Source organism: Plectrocnemia conspersa, unplaced genomic scaffold (assembly GCF_051122295.1).
Source record: "Plectrocnemia conspersa isolate PC_06_02 unplaced genomic scaffold, ASM5112229v1 ptg000009l, whole genome shotgun sequence".
In the NCBI taxonomy this organism is placed as follows: Eukaryota; Metazoa; Arthropoda; class Insecta; order Trichoptera; family Polycentropodidae; genus Plectrocnemia; species Plectrocnemia conspersa.
The window spans coordinates 19687721-19701387 of record NW_028277173.1 but is presented as its reverse complement, the minus strand read 5'-3'; the positions used below and the strand labels follow the sequence as shown (position 1 = coordinate 19701387).

Genomic DNA, 13667 nt, shown 5'->3' with positions numbered 1-13667 from the left:
TCAAAAGCAATAAAGTGACGGCACCGACACGATTTTATTGCTTTTGACGTGAATTTTTGACTTCTGAGAAGTGATAATTGTTTTTGCGCCCTCCTATTGACCAAAATTCGGTTTGAATACACTTTGACCAATACTCTCATATTAGAAGTCCGTAGTAATATCGATAAAGATAGCTATTATATTTTTAAAACGTAATGTAATATCAAAGTGCAGACAAACTATATAGTAACGTCTGTCTGTACTTCTTCGGGATATTTTCCTCTGTGACATGAGTTGGCTTGGCTTGTATTTTAAACGTGATTTAATGAAAGTTCTAAAACTATAATTAGTCTTAGAACTTTTATTAGGTTAAATTGTGTTTGGTTAATATGGGTTTGAACAGCAAATGGACGTTTCGCAACTGTTAAATTGAGCTTCATATACATATATTTGTGAAATGCAGCATATATTTTCACTAGTAGAAATATGTATCTACTGGTGAAAATGTATTTAAATCTCACTAGTGAAAATATAACTTCACCGAAAAATACACATTCACTGTAACATTTATACATCGCATGTAATTAAACAATGATAAGTATCTAAATGTATTTATTACTACATATGGAAAAATTGAAATCATACCATTTTACTAGCACCTGTCAGAACTATATTTTTACTAGTAAAAATATATATTTACCGGGTAAAATGTATTCCGATATGATTTCACTGAAATTATATATTTAAAAAAGATTTTTGGGATAGATTCGACTGTTTTTTTAGATTATTTTTGATGGATAACCTGAGATTTTTTTCCAGGGGGCGGGGGACAAAATTGGCTAGTCAGCGATCGGTTATTAATATTTCGATTACATCAAAATTCATATTCATTAAATGATATGCATTAATTCTGACCAAATTCAAGTGGGGCAGGTGATTATTACCACAAAATAATATTTTCTCATAGTCTGACGAATTCAATTTATTTTTTGATAAAACGGCCTATCTATTAATCGCAATATTTATCATAAAGATATGCGTGTATAATACCATATTTCCGAACGAAGAAGGATTTTTTGGCAAACTAACAAAAATCTCTCGATTCCGCTAAACTTCCTGTCGACGAATACGTGATTTTTCATAAATTATAAAATCACATCCTGATCACAATGAAACAGTTTCCGCGACGCTGCAACGGCGTTATGTAAAAAAATTAGGAAATGATGATGACATCGATTTCGTCATTCGCCTTTTTTTAAGTAGGTGTTTCCCGATAATAAAACTACCAAAAAAACGTTGAACTGGTCAATGTCTTCTTCGAGGCGACACTTAAATCGCAAAGCCATTCTTCAAATGCAAAGATTATGCAATGAATGGGACGTTTATTGAATCATCTGTGTCATCGGGGCAATGGAAGTACAGCGACGTACTTTTGCGACTCCTGTAGGTACATTCGCAGTCGCTTCATCCAGCCAGGGTTCAGTATCCCGACAATAAGATTATGACTGCTACTTCTGCTGCAGATCCAAAAATAAAACGAGCAGAATATACGACGACAGAGAACGGCGTGATGTGATGGCACACAGGGAGTTTAAAAACATCTGGCTAAAGATTAATCCGCAGACTGCGACCGGCTTTGCAAAAATTATTCAAGGGAGGCTCCAGCAAAATGGCTGTGTAATAAATATGCAGAATTAATGTAGGCACATAAAGCAGTCGACATGAGATTACTGCATTGCGTTGCTTGATTTCTCACTAACAAAGGGGTATAAACACGTAATGAAAACACAGGTGTTTATTTTTTTCTCAAACGAACGTAGCGAGTTCATGTTTACCTTATGCGCACAATTCAAACAACCGATTTATATTACGAGAAACAAGACCGTCATGCAATGGACACGTGTTTTAGCGCTTAAAGCCATTTCAAAACGATGCAGATTTAATAGGATTAATTCAAAGCCATTAGATCAAGTCCATGCACATTTTATTACAATATTTTAATCAAATATAACTACGTTATAAATTAAAAACTAACCTTATCTTAAAATTTGGACTTACTTAAAATGTATATTTGATTATATATCTTAAAAATCATATATGTATCGTATAAACGCAGAACAAATTTAATGCGATAAGCGATATCATAATATTTATAATTCACAGACATATGATATAAACAAAATGCAATTATCGAACGAAATTACATGTTTCTACGCAGTATATTTTAATAATATGGAATTATGGCGACCATCGCAGAATTAAATTTTTAACTTATTTTTCGGAACCACTTTAAAACTACTTTTCGAGAAACGACTTCATCCGTGCGCACCTAGATATCGCGATGCCGAGGTCTGTGCCCCCAGATAATGTGCTCCGTAACCCGTGTTCCTAATGGTTTTCTATTATTTCTTATTTTTGTGTTAAATATATATTTTATAATGTAATTCTAATATGTTAATTAATTAATATACTGTTTTGTTCGCTTACATATGTTTTTATTCAGAGGAACCCTTGAAATATTTGATAGATGAAACAATATCGCCCAAATATTTTTTTAGTATAACATGGTTCATTTTAAATTTATAAAATAGGTTTATAGATGCTAAGGTGTGTATGAAATTAACAACATATAATAGTTCTCTAAGATGTTTAGCAACATATTATATACATAGATTACTTCCAGAAAAACGAATCAAGTATTTAAGAATCTGTTTTTAAGATATTTTGCATTGCATATATTAATATGAAGTTGAGAGAAATTCTTTACACCTACGAAAATTGTGAAAATAGATTGTTTACTCGGGAAAATAAAGAGCTCTCAATAACTACTAAGTTGCTACTCAATAATTAAAGGGCAAACGTCCAAACTATATACATATAATTGACAAAATTTCAAAAAGTTATTTGTTTGTCAAAAATTAATAATGTAAAAAAACGTGTAATATTCATAATAATTAAAGTAAAATAATATATATCATAGTCGCTTTTCAATAAATATAGCTAAAAAAAGTCTACAGTATTCAACGATAACAAGGTAAATTGATAACCTTCGAGAGCAAATCAGACGACACTATATATTATAGTTATTATTAGCCAAATTAGTTTTCATGTTACTCAGATAGATTATATTACGACTATGTTTGGTTGATAGAAATATGTACATTTTGCAATGATTTGATTCATCAAAAGAAATGAAAGAAACAGCTGATGGAAAAATTAATAACTGCTGTCATTCAGATAGGCGAAAATCCGTTACATACAAATTATATGTAGAACATTGGTTTGAAGCGTTATTATCAGCTACATATATTATTGGTAAACTTAAAATAATCATCGTCACTGATTTAGGTTACACAGTGCAGATGTTTTGTCATACGTGACTCAACATGTCAAATTATGTCCATCTGGTCAAGAGCAACAATGTTGAGAAAAAATATTAGTCATGCAATAAGCAATAAATAAATAAAATTACTTATTGGTAATACATACTAATATAACTTTTGTATTGTTGATTCTTAGAAATATATGCAGATTTCATTGACACATTTGACTCTCGAGTTTCGTAGCATAAAAAATGGACCACATCACACAAGAGTTACAACAAACTGCTAACTAAATAACCTTCTCTGGTGAATTTCTCTTCATTTTCAACATTACAACACAACTAACGCGCAATCGCTACATTAACGCATTCCTATTGTAGCGTAACACAGAAAAACTAAAAAAAACATGATCCACCACAATAATTCCTTCCTAACACACGATTGCTCTAATTTGATACGCTTTTTTCTGTAACACACCATGACTGCCAAATTATTGCATTTTTTCAATTATCCTCAATAAAAGACTATGTCGAGAGGACCAAATTGTATTATAATACACCGTCGGGCAAATTACAGTGTCGCTTTTATTCGCTCTGACGACATTCTTCCTATTAATTATATTCGGCGTGGCGACACAGCGCTTCGTCCACAAAAGGAAGACTATCTTAGTGCCATAATATAAATATGTCTTCGAGAGAAATTTACACGTTCACGCCCTAACCAAACTTTCGTGTAGATTAATTAAGAATTTATCGATCGGACGGTTAACGAATGAACACACACATCACATAGCAATGTAGCGGTATTAAAATTATTTACTAAACATGAGCTTCGGAAAATATTTACATACAACATTCCGACGGTTATTTTTGCAAAAATTCTCTCCATCAACGAACGCAAAGGTCGTTGGGTCGTCATCAATGACAATGATGACTTTTCCGCGAATGAGCATATCATCATCCGACACAACATCCTAATAAAAGTACAAAACAAAACAACTAACGAGGTGTATCAAATTTTAAAAAATGTTAGGAATACCCATAAGTTATCAATTATGTACCAATTTTTTAAAATATTAATATTAATTGCATATTTGCATTATTTTTTTCTAAATTATTGATTCTTTTCTATTAAAAATGTGCTTGCTAAATTATAATTTAAATGTGCAACATGCTTGTGGTCTGCCATTATCATGTTGATTAGAGCCAACCGTTTTTTTGTTATGTACCAGATCTAATTGTTGGCAATACACATCAGCGTAATTATTTCACCCAGTTTCTGTTACTAAAAATGAACTATGCCGATGCAGTTCTACCAAACGCAAAAGGTATAATTACTCAATTTAAAAACAATTAAAAAATGACTCATTTTAATCACTGGTGACGATTATTATAGATGTACAAATTATTAGTCGCTAATCTTTGTTTGTGTTCGACAATTAATATGGAACTCATATGTTTTTATCAGATACTCTCTAATTTCATGAATATGTAGTCGGCTATTTACTATAGTACAGTAAACCCCCCTATAGCGAAGTTTCCTATAGCGTATGCGGCAGTCCCTCCTTTGTTTGTCCCTTGTCTTCGCTAGACGTATTTTTCCAAACCATTTTACTAATGTGTTTTAAAATGAAAATTATAAAACTAACTGTAAACGACTACCACCCTGATATAATTTGTTTAAAAAAATAGTTGTAAGGCGACATATCACTTGTTAAGGCTAAAATGTTTAAACTCAAATCTAACCTAAATTATTTAACCAAAACTAACTAGACCAAATAATAGTAACTATATTTTTTGAGCTTTCATTAGAGTAAGTTGGATTCGGTTATTTTTTATGTTAGGTTTGGGTTTGAACAGCAAATGAACGTTTCGCAACTGTCAAATTGAGTTTCAACGACAGTAGGGTGACACATATGTTAAGTCCATACATTTTTATTGATATTGGCCAGTAAAAGTATAGATAAATTGTTTGATACATGTTTAATATCCTAGTTAGCAAAATTATATTACTACTAGTTAAAATATAATTTCATAGAAAAATACATATTCACTGTAACATATACATATGGGCTTAAACGAATATCACTCGCTCTTAACGACCAAAGCTCTGCAGTTATTTTTAACCAACAAGACAAGAAATGACTTCTTGATTTATTTGCGTTTTAATTATGAATCTCTCTCTATCTATTATTATGGGTTGCATTATCATATACCAGCTCGTACCACAAGCTTGGCAGGACACTGATTATACCGATATTTACCGAGCTGCAACTCGTAGCGATAATAATGATTTTATATCATGCTAATAAGTCAGCAAAACCTCATAAAAAAAACTTTAAATTGGAAGCTGAGAAGAGTCACTGAGTTTCAGAATCTTTCGAAACTTTCACAACCACATCGTTCTTAAACGACATGCAAAATTACGACATGAATTCGGTTTTTGGTTCGGTGAGATTAACGGAGACCTGCCAATTTATAAAATATTCATTATTTATAGTGTTGATAAATATTATATACCAGAGAACTTAATATTGTTTTTTTTTATCTGTAAAACAATTTTCATATATTTTCTATGAGTAAAGAAAGTACTACAAATTTTAGTCATAAGAGAAACGAATAAATAAATTATCGTATTGATGTTATTCTGTTTATTTCAGTGGCGCCCATAATATGTAGGTAGTTCGGCTACTGTAAAAAGTTCCTAATAATAAATCATAGGGATTCGCTCATCATTCGTGCTCGTTTTCACAATCGATCGCCTTCCTGCCACATAAGGAAGCTGCTTATAATCTCTCAGAGTACAATATATCGAGGACGAACAATCCTGGCAGTCGGTATGTGCCGCGAATGCGAAGTTGAAAACGATTCCGTTCCAAGGTTTCTGACGTTCTTGACCATCGTCGAGGTGAACGACACCGAAGATTTTTTAACTTCGGTATTCCGAATAGTCTCGAGACAAATCGATCAAGACGGTTGATCTTACAAATAGTTATTCTCATCTCGCACGTTTTTGATTCTGAAAGATCTGGATATTTGAACCGATTGACCCGATCGAATCAATTAAGCGAAGTTACATTATTCATTGCGCATTACACACAATCACATGAGTTGTGTTAACACAATGTGTTAAGGAAAACCAATATTTGTTTAATATCTTAAAAAAATTCCAAGCCTCTGACGCTTAATAATTCGCAATGAAACCAGCAAACTAATTATCCTGGTAATTTGTAGTGTGCACACACTCATTCTAAAGTGTACAGCATACATACATAAATACATATATGAGTCATGGACGATTTTCCGTTTTATTGTTTGGCAAACAATGCAGGTGCATTCCACGTATATCCACAGTTAGCACAAGAACGTGAATTTTAAAACTACAGGATTATGAGTTATACTGATGAGCTGTGTTGATAGTTAATTTAACCGGTGAGGTAAAAAGCTAAATCGCACGCAGCTGCAACTGCTATTCATAGACCGCAAGGGAATAAGGAAAAAAATTGCAACAGCAAAAATAGCACGTTGCTCAATGGAAATTTGAGTTTCATTCGATGGTGGTTGTAAACCACAGCACTTTTGTAAAAATATAAAAACGGGAATTTTTTATATAAATTAGTTATTGTATTATAATTTTATATTTACAGTGTCTAATACTTATTTTTTCCAGTTCCTGGCCAAAGCCATCCACCTGGGTATCTATTAATTCGTTCTCCTTTTTATTTATTTATTTTTTAGGGCAAAAAAAAAGAAAAAAAACCTTTTTGTTTCTTGTTAAGTTAGCTAGCACTTTTTTGGGTTAGAATGAATTTACCACGACAATTTTTTTTTTATTTATTTAATCTAATATTGACCGAATTTTATAACATACTAATACATAGCCAGAATATAGACCGAACTCGAATTTGATTTATTTTACCGACATTGACAGTTAAAAGTTGATATATTGTTGTCTCGATTTAGTTAAATCGAGGATTTAAGTCAATTTTTTTCAAAACCAGGGCCGGCCCGAGAAAAAAGTCACTCGGAAAATTTTTCCTGAGCTAAAAAAAAGTCATCATCCGCCCACTTTCACGCAGTTTGTACTCAACGTTGCGCTCATTGAGAAGAAAACGGGAATAGTGCTTAGTAAAAACACAGACATTCAGTGGAAAAAAATATATAGTATATATAAAGGTACATAAAATACCTCAGTTATTGTTATTACGTTTAAATAGATATTTGTAACGCCAAATGCGTCGCGTAGAGCAGTGGTCTCAAAAGTGATGATCACACGATTTTTAAGACAAAATAAACGAGAAATTAACTGCTGTTGTGGTTCGCATACTCGTAGAAGTTTTAAGAAATTTTATTTTTTTCAATAATGTACCTATGTATATATTCAATAGATTAATAGACGATGGTGTATATCCAGGGCCGGCCCTAGGTTATTTGGCGCCCCAGGCAAAAACAAAATTTGCGCCCCCCCCCCCCATTAATACTTGAAGAACGCAAAAATATAATTTAAATAAAAATAATGATATATTATATTTGACACCATGCTCTTTTTTGCGATTGTGGGTATTTAAGAGTTTATAATTATTTTTTTGTGATTTTTTACGTGTGAAATAATTTAAAGAGTACACAGTAGTGTATAAAAAACTAATATCAGATTATATTCTTTAACAATATTGTTTGATAATTTCAAGTGAATGTTGCGCCTTTATTTGGTATCACGGCGCCCCACAAGATCTAGCGTCTCAGGCGATCGCCTGTACTGCCTGCCCCTCGGGCCGGCCCTGTGTATAGCTTAAGGCCGGTTTCACACGTGCTGAATGGATTCACCCGGCACCGGGCCGGCGCCGTTTACAAAGCTTTCACACGTGGCCGGTCTCTGGCCGGTTTCTGGCTGGTTTCTTCCCAACCCGACCTATACCCCGTCAACTGGTGCCAGTAATTTAGGATTAACGGCTTCACATAAGTCCTTCCACACATTTCGCGTTATTTTTTTACTACTAAGATAATTAAAAGAGATTACATTAATATAATTAAAATTTCGAGGTCTATTTCTTCCGCTATTGCCTAAACACGAGGAATATATATTATATTTTATTACAAGATACCACAATCACTGTCAACGGCCCGGTTCATGTTTGAGTTTTACCCCCACCACACTCATCTCCGGCGCCGGACAGTTTAGTGAGCGCGGCCGGCGACAACCCGGCAGTCAGCGTCGGGCCGGCGCCGGGTAGATTTGTCCGGCACGTTTGAAATGATAGGTACTAGCCCATACAATACCATCCCCACTACACGGCGCCGGCCCGGTGCCGGGCAAATCCACCCGGCACGTGTGAAACCGGCCTCAGGGTGTATAGTAGGACTATACTACATATATTTGGTAGCAGTTCTGTTTTTTAATATTGCGCAAATAAAAATAGAAGATCAGTAAAAAAAATTCGTGCAATCTTATTTTTATTGGATATTTTGGTTTAAAAACACAAAAGGGCAAGCCGTCAAGGATTATTGATTTGTTTTCACCGAGGCATTAAGTGGTTATATGAGAATATAAAACGATACCCAGAGGATTAAAATTTGTTAAGTTGAACCCACAAATTACGCGAGAATACAAGGACTTTTGGACAGTATTTGATGTCGAGTAAAATTATATTTGCCTACTCTCTCTGAAGAAGCGCCATACAATATGTGTATGTAAATTTAGCAAGAATGGCTCACTCGAACTTTGCACGGTGCATTAAATCTAGAGCTGATATATCGACTTTTATAGAATCGCTAAAAATATCCTAAGCTGATATATCAGCTGTTCAGAATGGCCTATTTTTTTTCATATTTTAAACGTAATTTGACGTTTAAATGAGTTTTTATGATAAATTATAGCATGGAGTGTCCAACCTTCTGCACGCGAGTCTTGACAGCTAGTAATACAGACCTATAAAATGTTATTTTTAATATGATTATGAGTTTTTGTAACCAATTACTTTGATAATTAAAACAATAAATCACTAAGAAAATATTTAAAAAATATGAAATAAATAAAATTTCTAAAATATAAAAATATTTGTTTGAAAACAGTTATAAAAATATATGTAAATTTTTATAAATAATTTATAATCACTTCAGCATTAATTAATTAACTTCTCTCCATATCTATTAAAAATCGAAGGGTACTAAAATATTAATGAACCACTATTATATTATAAATAACACTATTTTCGGTTAGATTAACTATTAACTTAATTACTTTTACATGCATGGTTTATTGTTACTGCTTTTCATTCATTTTTCAACGGGTTCTATGCTACTACATAAATAATACAAGGTTGTTAACCTACCACTGTTGTACGGGTATTAAATTTAAGAAAAAGTATTCGAGCTATCAAACCAAAATTTACAACAATAAAATCGGCAAATTACAATTATCTATTAGAATGTATATCTAACAAATGATGTATTATATATGTATGTACAAATGTGTCCCTCGTTCACGCAAACAAATCATTGTATGCTGTATACTCACAAATGAACATGAAGCATCAGGTTCGAAATGAATTTGTATACCGTGGGAGTATTCTCTTACATTTTTTAGGAAATACTACCATTTGCTCATCATCATAAATTGCAATTATCTTTAAATTACTGTGATTCTGCAACAAATTTATTTGATGCTGCCATGAAAAGTAGTGCTTCTGTAATTTAGGCACCTAAACAATCAAAATAATGATACCATTCATACTTATTATCAAGCGCGTACTATGCTAAACTAAGTATAAATAATTCATTCAAAAATGATTTCATATGCTCACAATTGACTGTATTATTTGCAGGGCGTATTATTATCGTTGTTTGTAAACATTCGTTTAATTTGATAACCCCATTGTTCGCCGAGACACGGTCGCGTGCTTCACTTCATTACAAACGGACGTTTGCGCTTTCACAATTTCGAATCCTTACAGAGCGTATGGAAAGTGGCGTCGGGTGGGCGGTGTAAAATCGCGAGAGGACTAAATCTAAAATGGCGCAACAAGACCAGTTTTAAACTGCAGCCACTGCTGCACCAGATGGACCCGACTGAATAATTTACAACGAAGGTCAATCGAGAGAGATGAAGATTTACACTAGAGACTAGAGTCATCATTATCTGCGCTGCTGCATCACAGAGCCTACTTCGCAAAACAATGATTTGAAACCAATTTCCTGGGCGTTGGTGCATGCTGTCTCTCGTTTCAGCGCAGCAGCTTATTATATATGCGATTACATAAATGACCCACACCCATGTGCCGTACACGTTTGATACGTTCTCAACCTTTTCTGGCAAAAGTCCGCTGAACAACAGATCGATATTGGAATTGAAGCCAACATGGTTAAATATGATGTTAATGCCCTCAGTCACGAGCATTAAAAAGCATTTTAAAGTACATAGTTATAATATACCACGTACGTATAAAATATATATTTATTTATAATACATAATTAATCTAATCATATATCGTACACAGGAACGCCTCTAATGCCCTAGCCATATTGACTCGTGACTTGTGAGCGGTATATTTCCCGATGAAGAGTTATGCGCAAAATTATTTTTTTGTCTTAACCCTTTGAACGCGGAAAGCGACTATAGTCGCCCAATTGATTTTTTTATCTCTTTACGCAAAAATCAGTAAAAAAAATGCTTTTCAAGAATTTTGTGAATAAACATAAAATATCATTTTAAATGAATAAAAATTAAAAAATCAGAACATTTAAACACAGTATCAAGGTAAAATTTGCATTTTCAAAAAAAAAACAATAAAATATTATTTTTGTTAACGCGTTCAAAGGGTTAAGCGATACATTCTGAGATAAACCACTGTACAGACATCACAGATTAATAACACAAAAACCTATCTATATTTTTTTAAGTGATAAAGAGACATTTTTTTAACATTAGGGATATTCAAATACGTGAGATACAGTTTTAATATTTCTTTTTTTATACTTATTATCTCAATACATTTGTATACCAAACGCTAAAACGCAAATGTTGTAGATGAGTAATGTTACTAAACCCATCGCATTGTTCTTCAGCAATGCCGTGCGAGCATGCAGATTCCCAAGCAAGGACACACATAAAATAAAATATGCAATAAAATAATGAAACGTTGCAAATCCTTCATATTTTATGCAAAGTTACCGTGCGTCCGACAAAAACGGTTATACTCAATAAACCGGTGACGATACTCGAACAAAGAAAGGCGTATCGCACATACAAGAAACGCTTTTCACATATGGAAGTCTCATGAGACCCCCATAGGTTGTGCATAAACATGTTTCTCGTACATAGTTCATGTATCCCCTGAGCCCTTTTTAATGTTAAACGCTGCATTCAGACAAATTCAAGCAATTACCGGAACTTTAGTTATCTTATGAAAAAAAACCTTGTTATACATTTCCTAATAGAGATCGACTGAACATTTAATTTCTACGTTGTTTGAAACTTTACAAGTACAAAAAGCTTACAGACTTATCAGTTGACAACTGCCTTTTTTTCTTATGTCAAATTCCTTATTTAATTCGACATTAGATCGAAAATTCACCTCGCAATCCGAGACAATACTGCTAATAAAAGTAGCACTAATGACAGTGTTAACTTCACTACATGGTTTATGTTGTTTATATTTGGTTGATATTTCCACTCAAAAAAATTGAGTCGTCTATAAATGAGTGCAGAAAAGTTATAGATCATATCAAAGTATTAAGATACCTGATCTTTACAAAATCATTCATATTTCAAGATATATAAACGCGGTGGAATGACATGTGCTTCATGCTAGAAAAAATAGCGGTATAGAAGTGGAATTGAACAACCGAAAAACATACAGTAAAACACGTAACATATTTTAATGTAGTAACATTAGATTGCATCTACAGATGATGCATATCTTTAACTAATCATTTCGCCGGTTACGGTGTTAAAATAAAGCTTCAGAACTCATAAATAAGTCGCAAGCGAAGAGATTAAAGAAAAATATTTATTATCTTATCCCATCTACTATTTTTTGGTTCCACGATTTAAAACCAATTCTGTAAATGTCAATGATGTTTAAAACATCGAAAACGAACAATTTTTTACAATGACCAATTTATGTTCCACAGCCCATATAGAAGGCTCAATCTAGTTTACGGAATTATCTCGATGAATTGATGAAGAAAAAATATCTCTATGCTCATAGGAGTGCTGCTGATATATGTATATGCTTATTGGCTTTCGAATCCTATACTATCAGCTGCAGTTAAATACAGTTAAGACATTAGAAAACATTTTAATTAAACAGTTATTATGCAAATCATATTTACATATACATAGCCTATATGTTCATTTGCATACATATATTTAAATTATTGTGTATTACAATGTACTCGGGAAGTATTGGTTTTAGTTTCGGTTTCAGCCGAAAATAAAAAAAATGCAACTGATACAAAGTCAAGAATAAGATTAATGTGCGATATGACGTAATTTTCGTTTCACTCGTAAAACGATATCCCCTAACGACCTTTTTTATCATTTTGCACACTCCAAAAGATCCGGTGGTAATGTTACCGTCGTTAGCGATGTGAATCGGACACCCGCGGGGTAAAAATGTTGACGTGCCCTGCATTAGAGCGACTTCTTCGCCAAACTCAAAGGAGTGACTAAGCCGGACGTTTACGATTATACACGCGCGTATATGGTGTAGTATATAGTGTTAAATTTGCATATGGCTGCCTTTTTTATTTTATTTTCGTGCTTCCTCTGTTCGTGAGGGTTGAACTTCCGTCTGGCCGCAAGTCACAAAAACAGATACGGTAACTGTATGCATTGTTGTCTGCGCGGACGGACGGGACAGAATAATTGACTGCATTCAACATATTTTTAAAAGAACCAAAAAAAAAAACATTCATGCATTCTGTTGGACTTGTATTGTATGCAATGTCTGATATTTAAATATTAAATTTAATCTAAACTTGCGTCAGAGAATCCTGACAAGTACCCACAAGCAAAGCAATTACTGTTTATTACTGCCAAGTGACAACCTTACTCATGACATTTTATTGTTTTACTTTACCTAGTATTAGATATTCAATCCAGAAAGATTAATGCAGAAGCTTAAGAAAATAAACTATTTATGTTCAATTATATACATCTAATTTTATTTTTTATATATTTTATTTAAATTTAAATTATATAATTTACTTCTATGCTCAAAATCATTTTATCAAACGTTGATGAGTCCATTCCATTGTGTTGTATAATTCTTGGGAATGGTTGTAAGTTTTGTTTAATCACAAAATGATGTCATGTTTTATCACAGAGTGATATAAACAAGCTTATTTATATGATGCAATTTATAGA

The 13667-nt window shown here is 33.0% G+C and overlaps 1 protein-coding gene across 1 annotated transcript in view; it reads right to left on the bottom strand.

The window, feature by feature from the left end:
• The window catches only part of Meltrin (disintegrin and metalloproteinase domain-containing protein meltrin), a 52955-nt gene that overhangs the window by 16786 nt on the left and 22502 nt on the right, over positions 1 to 13667 (bottom strand). The window lies entirely within an intron of this gene.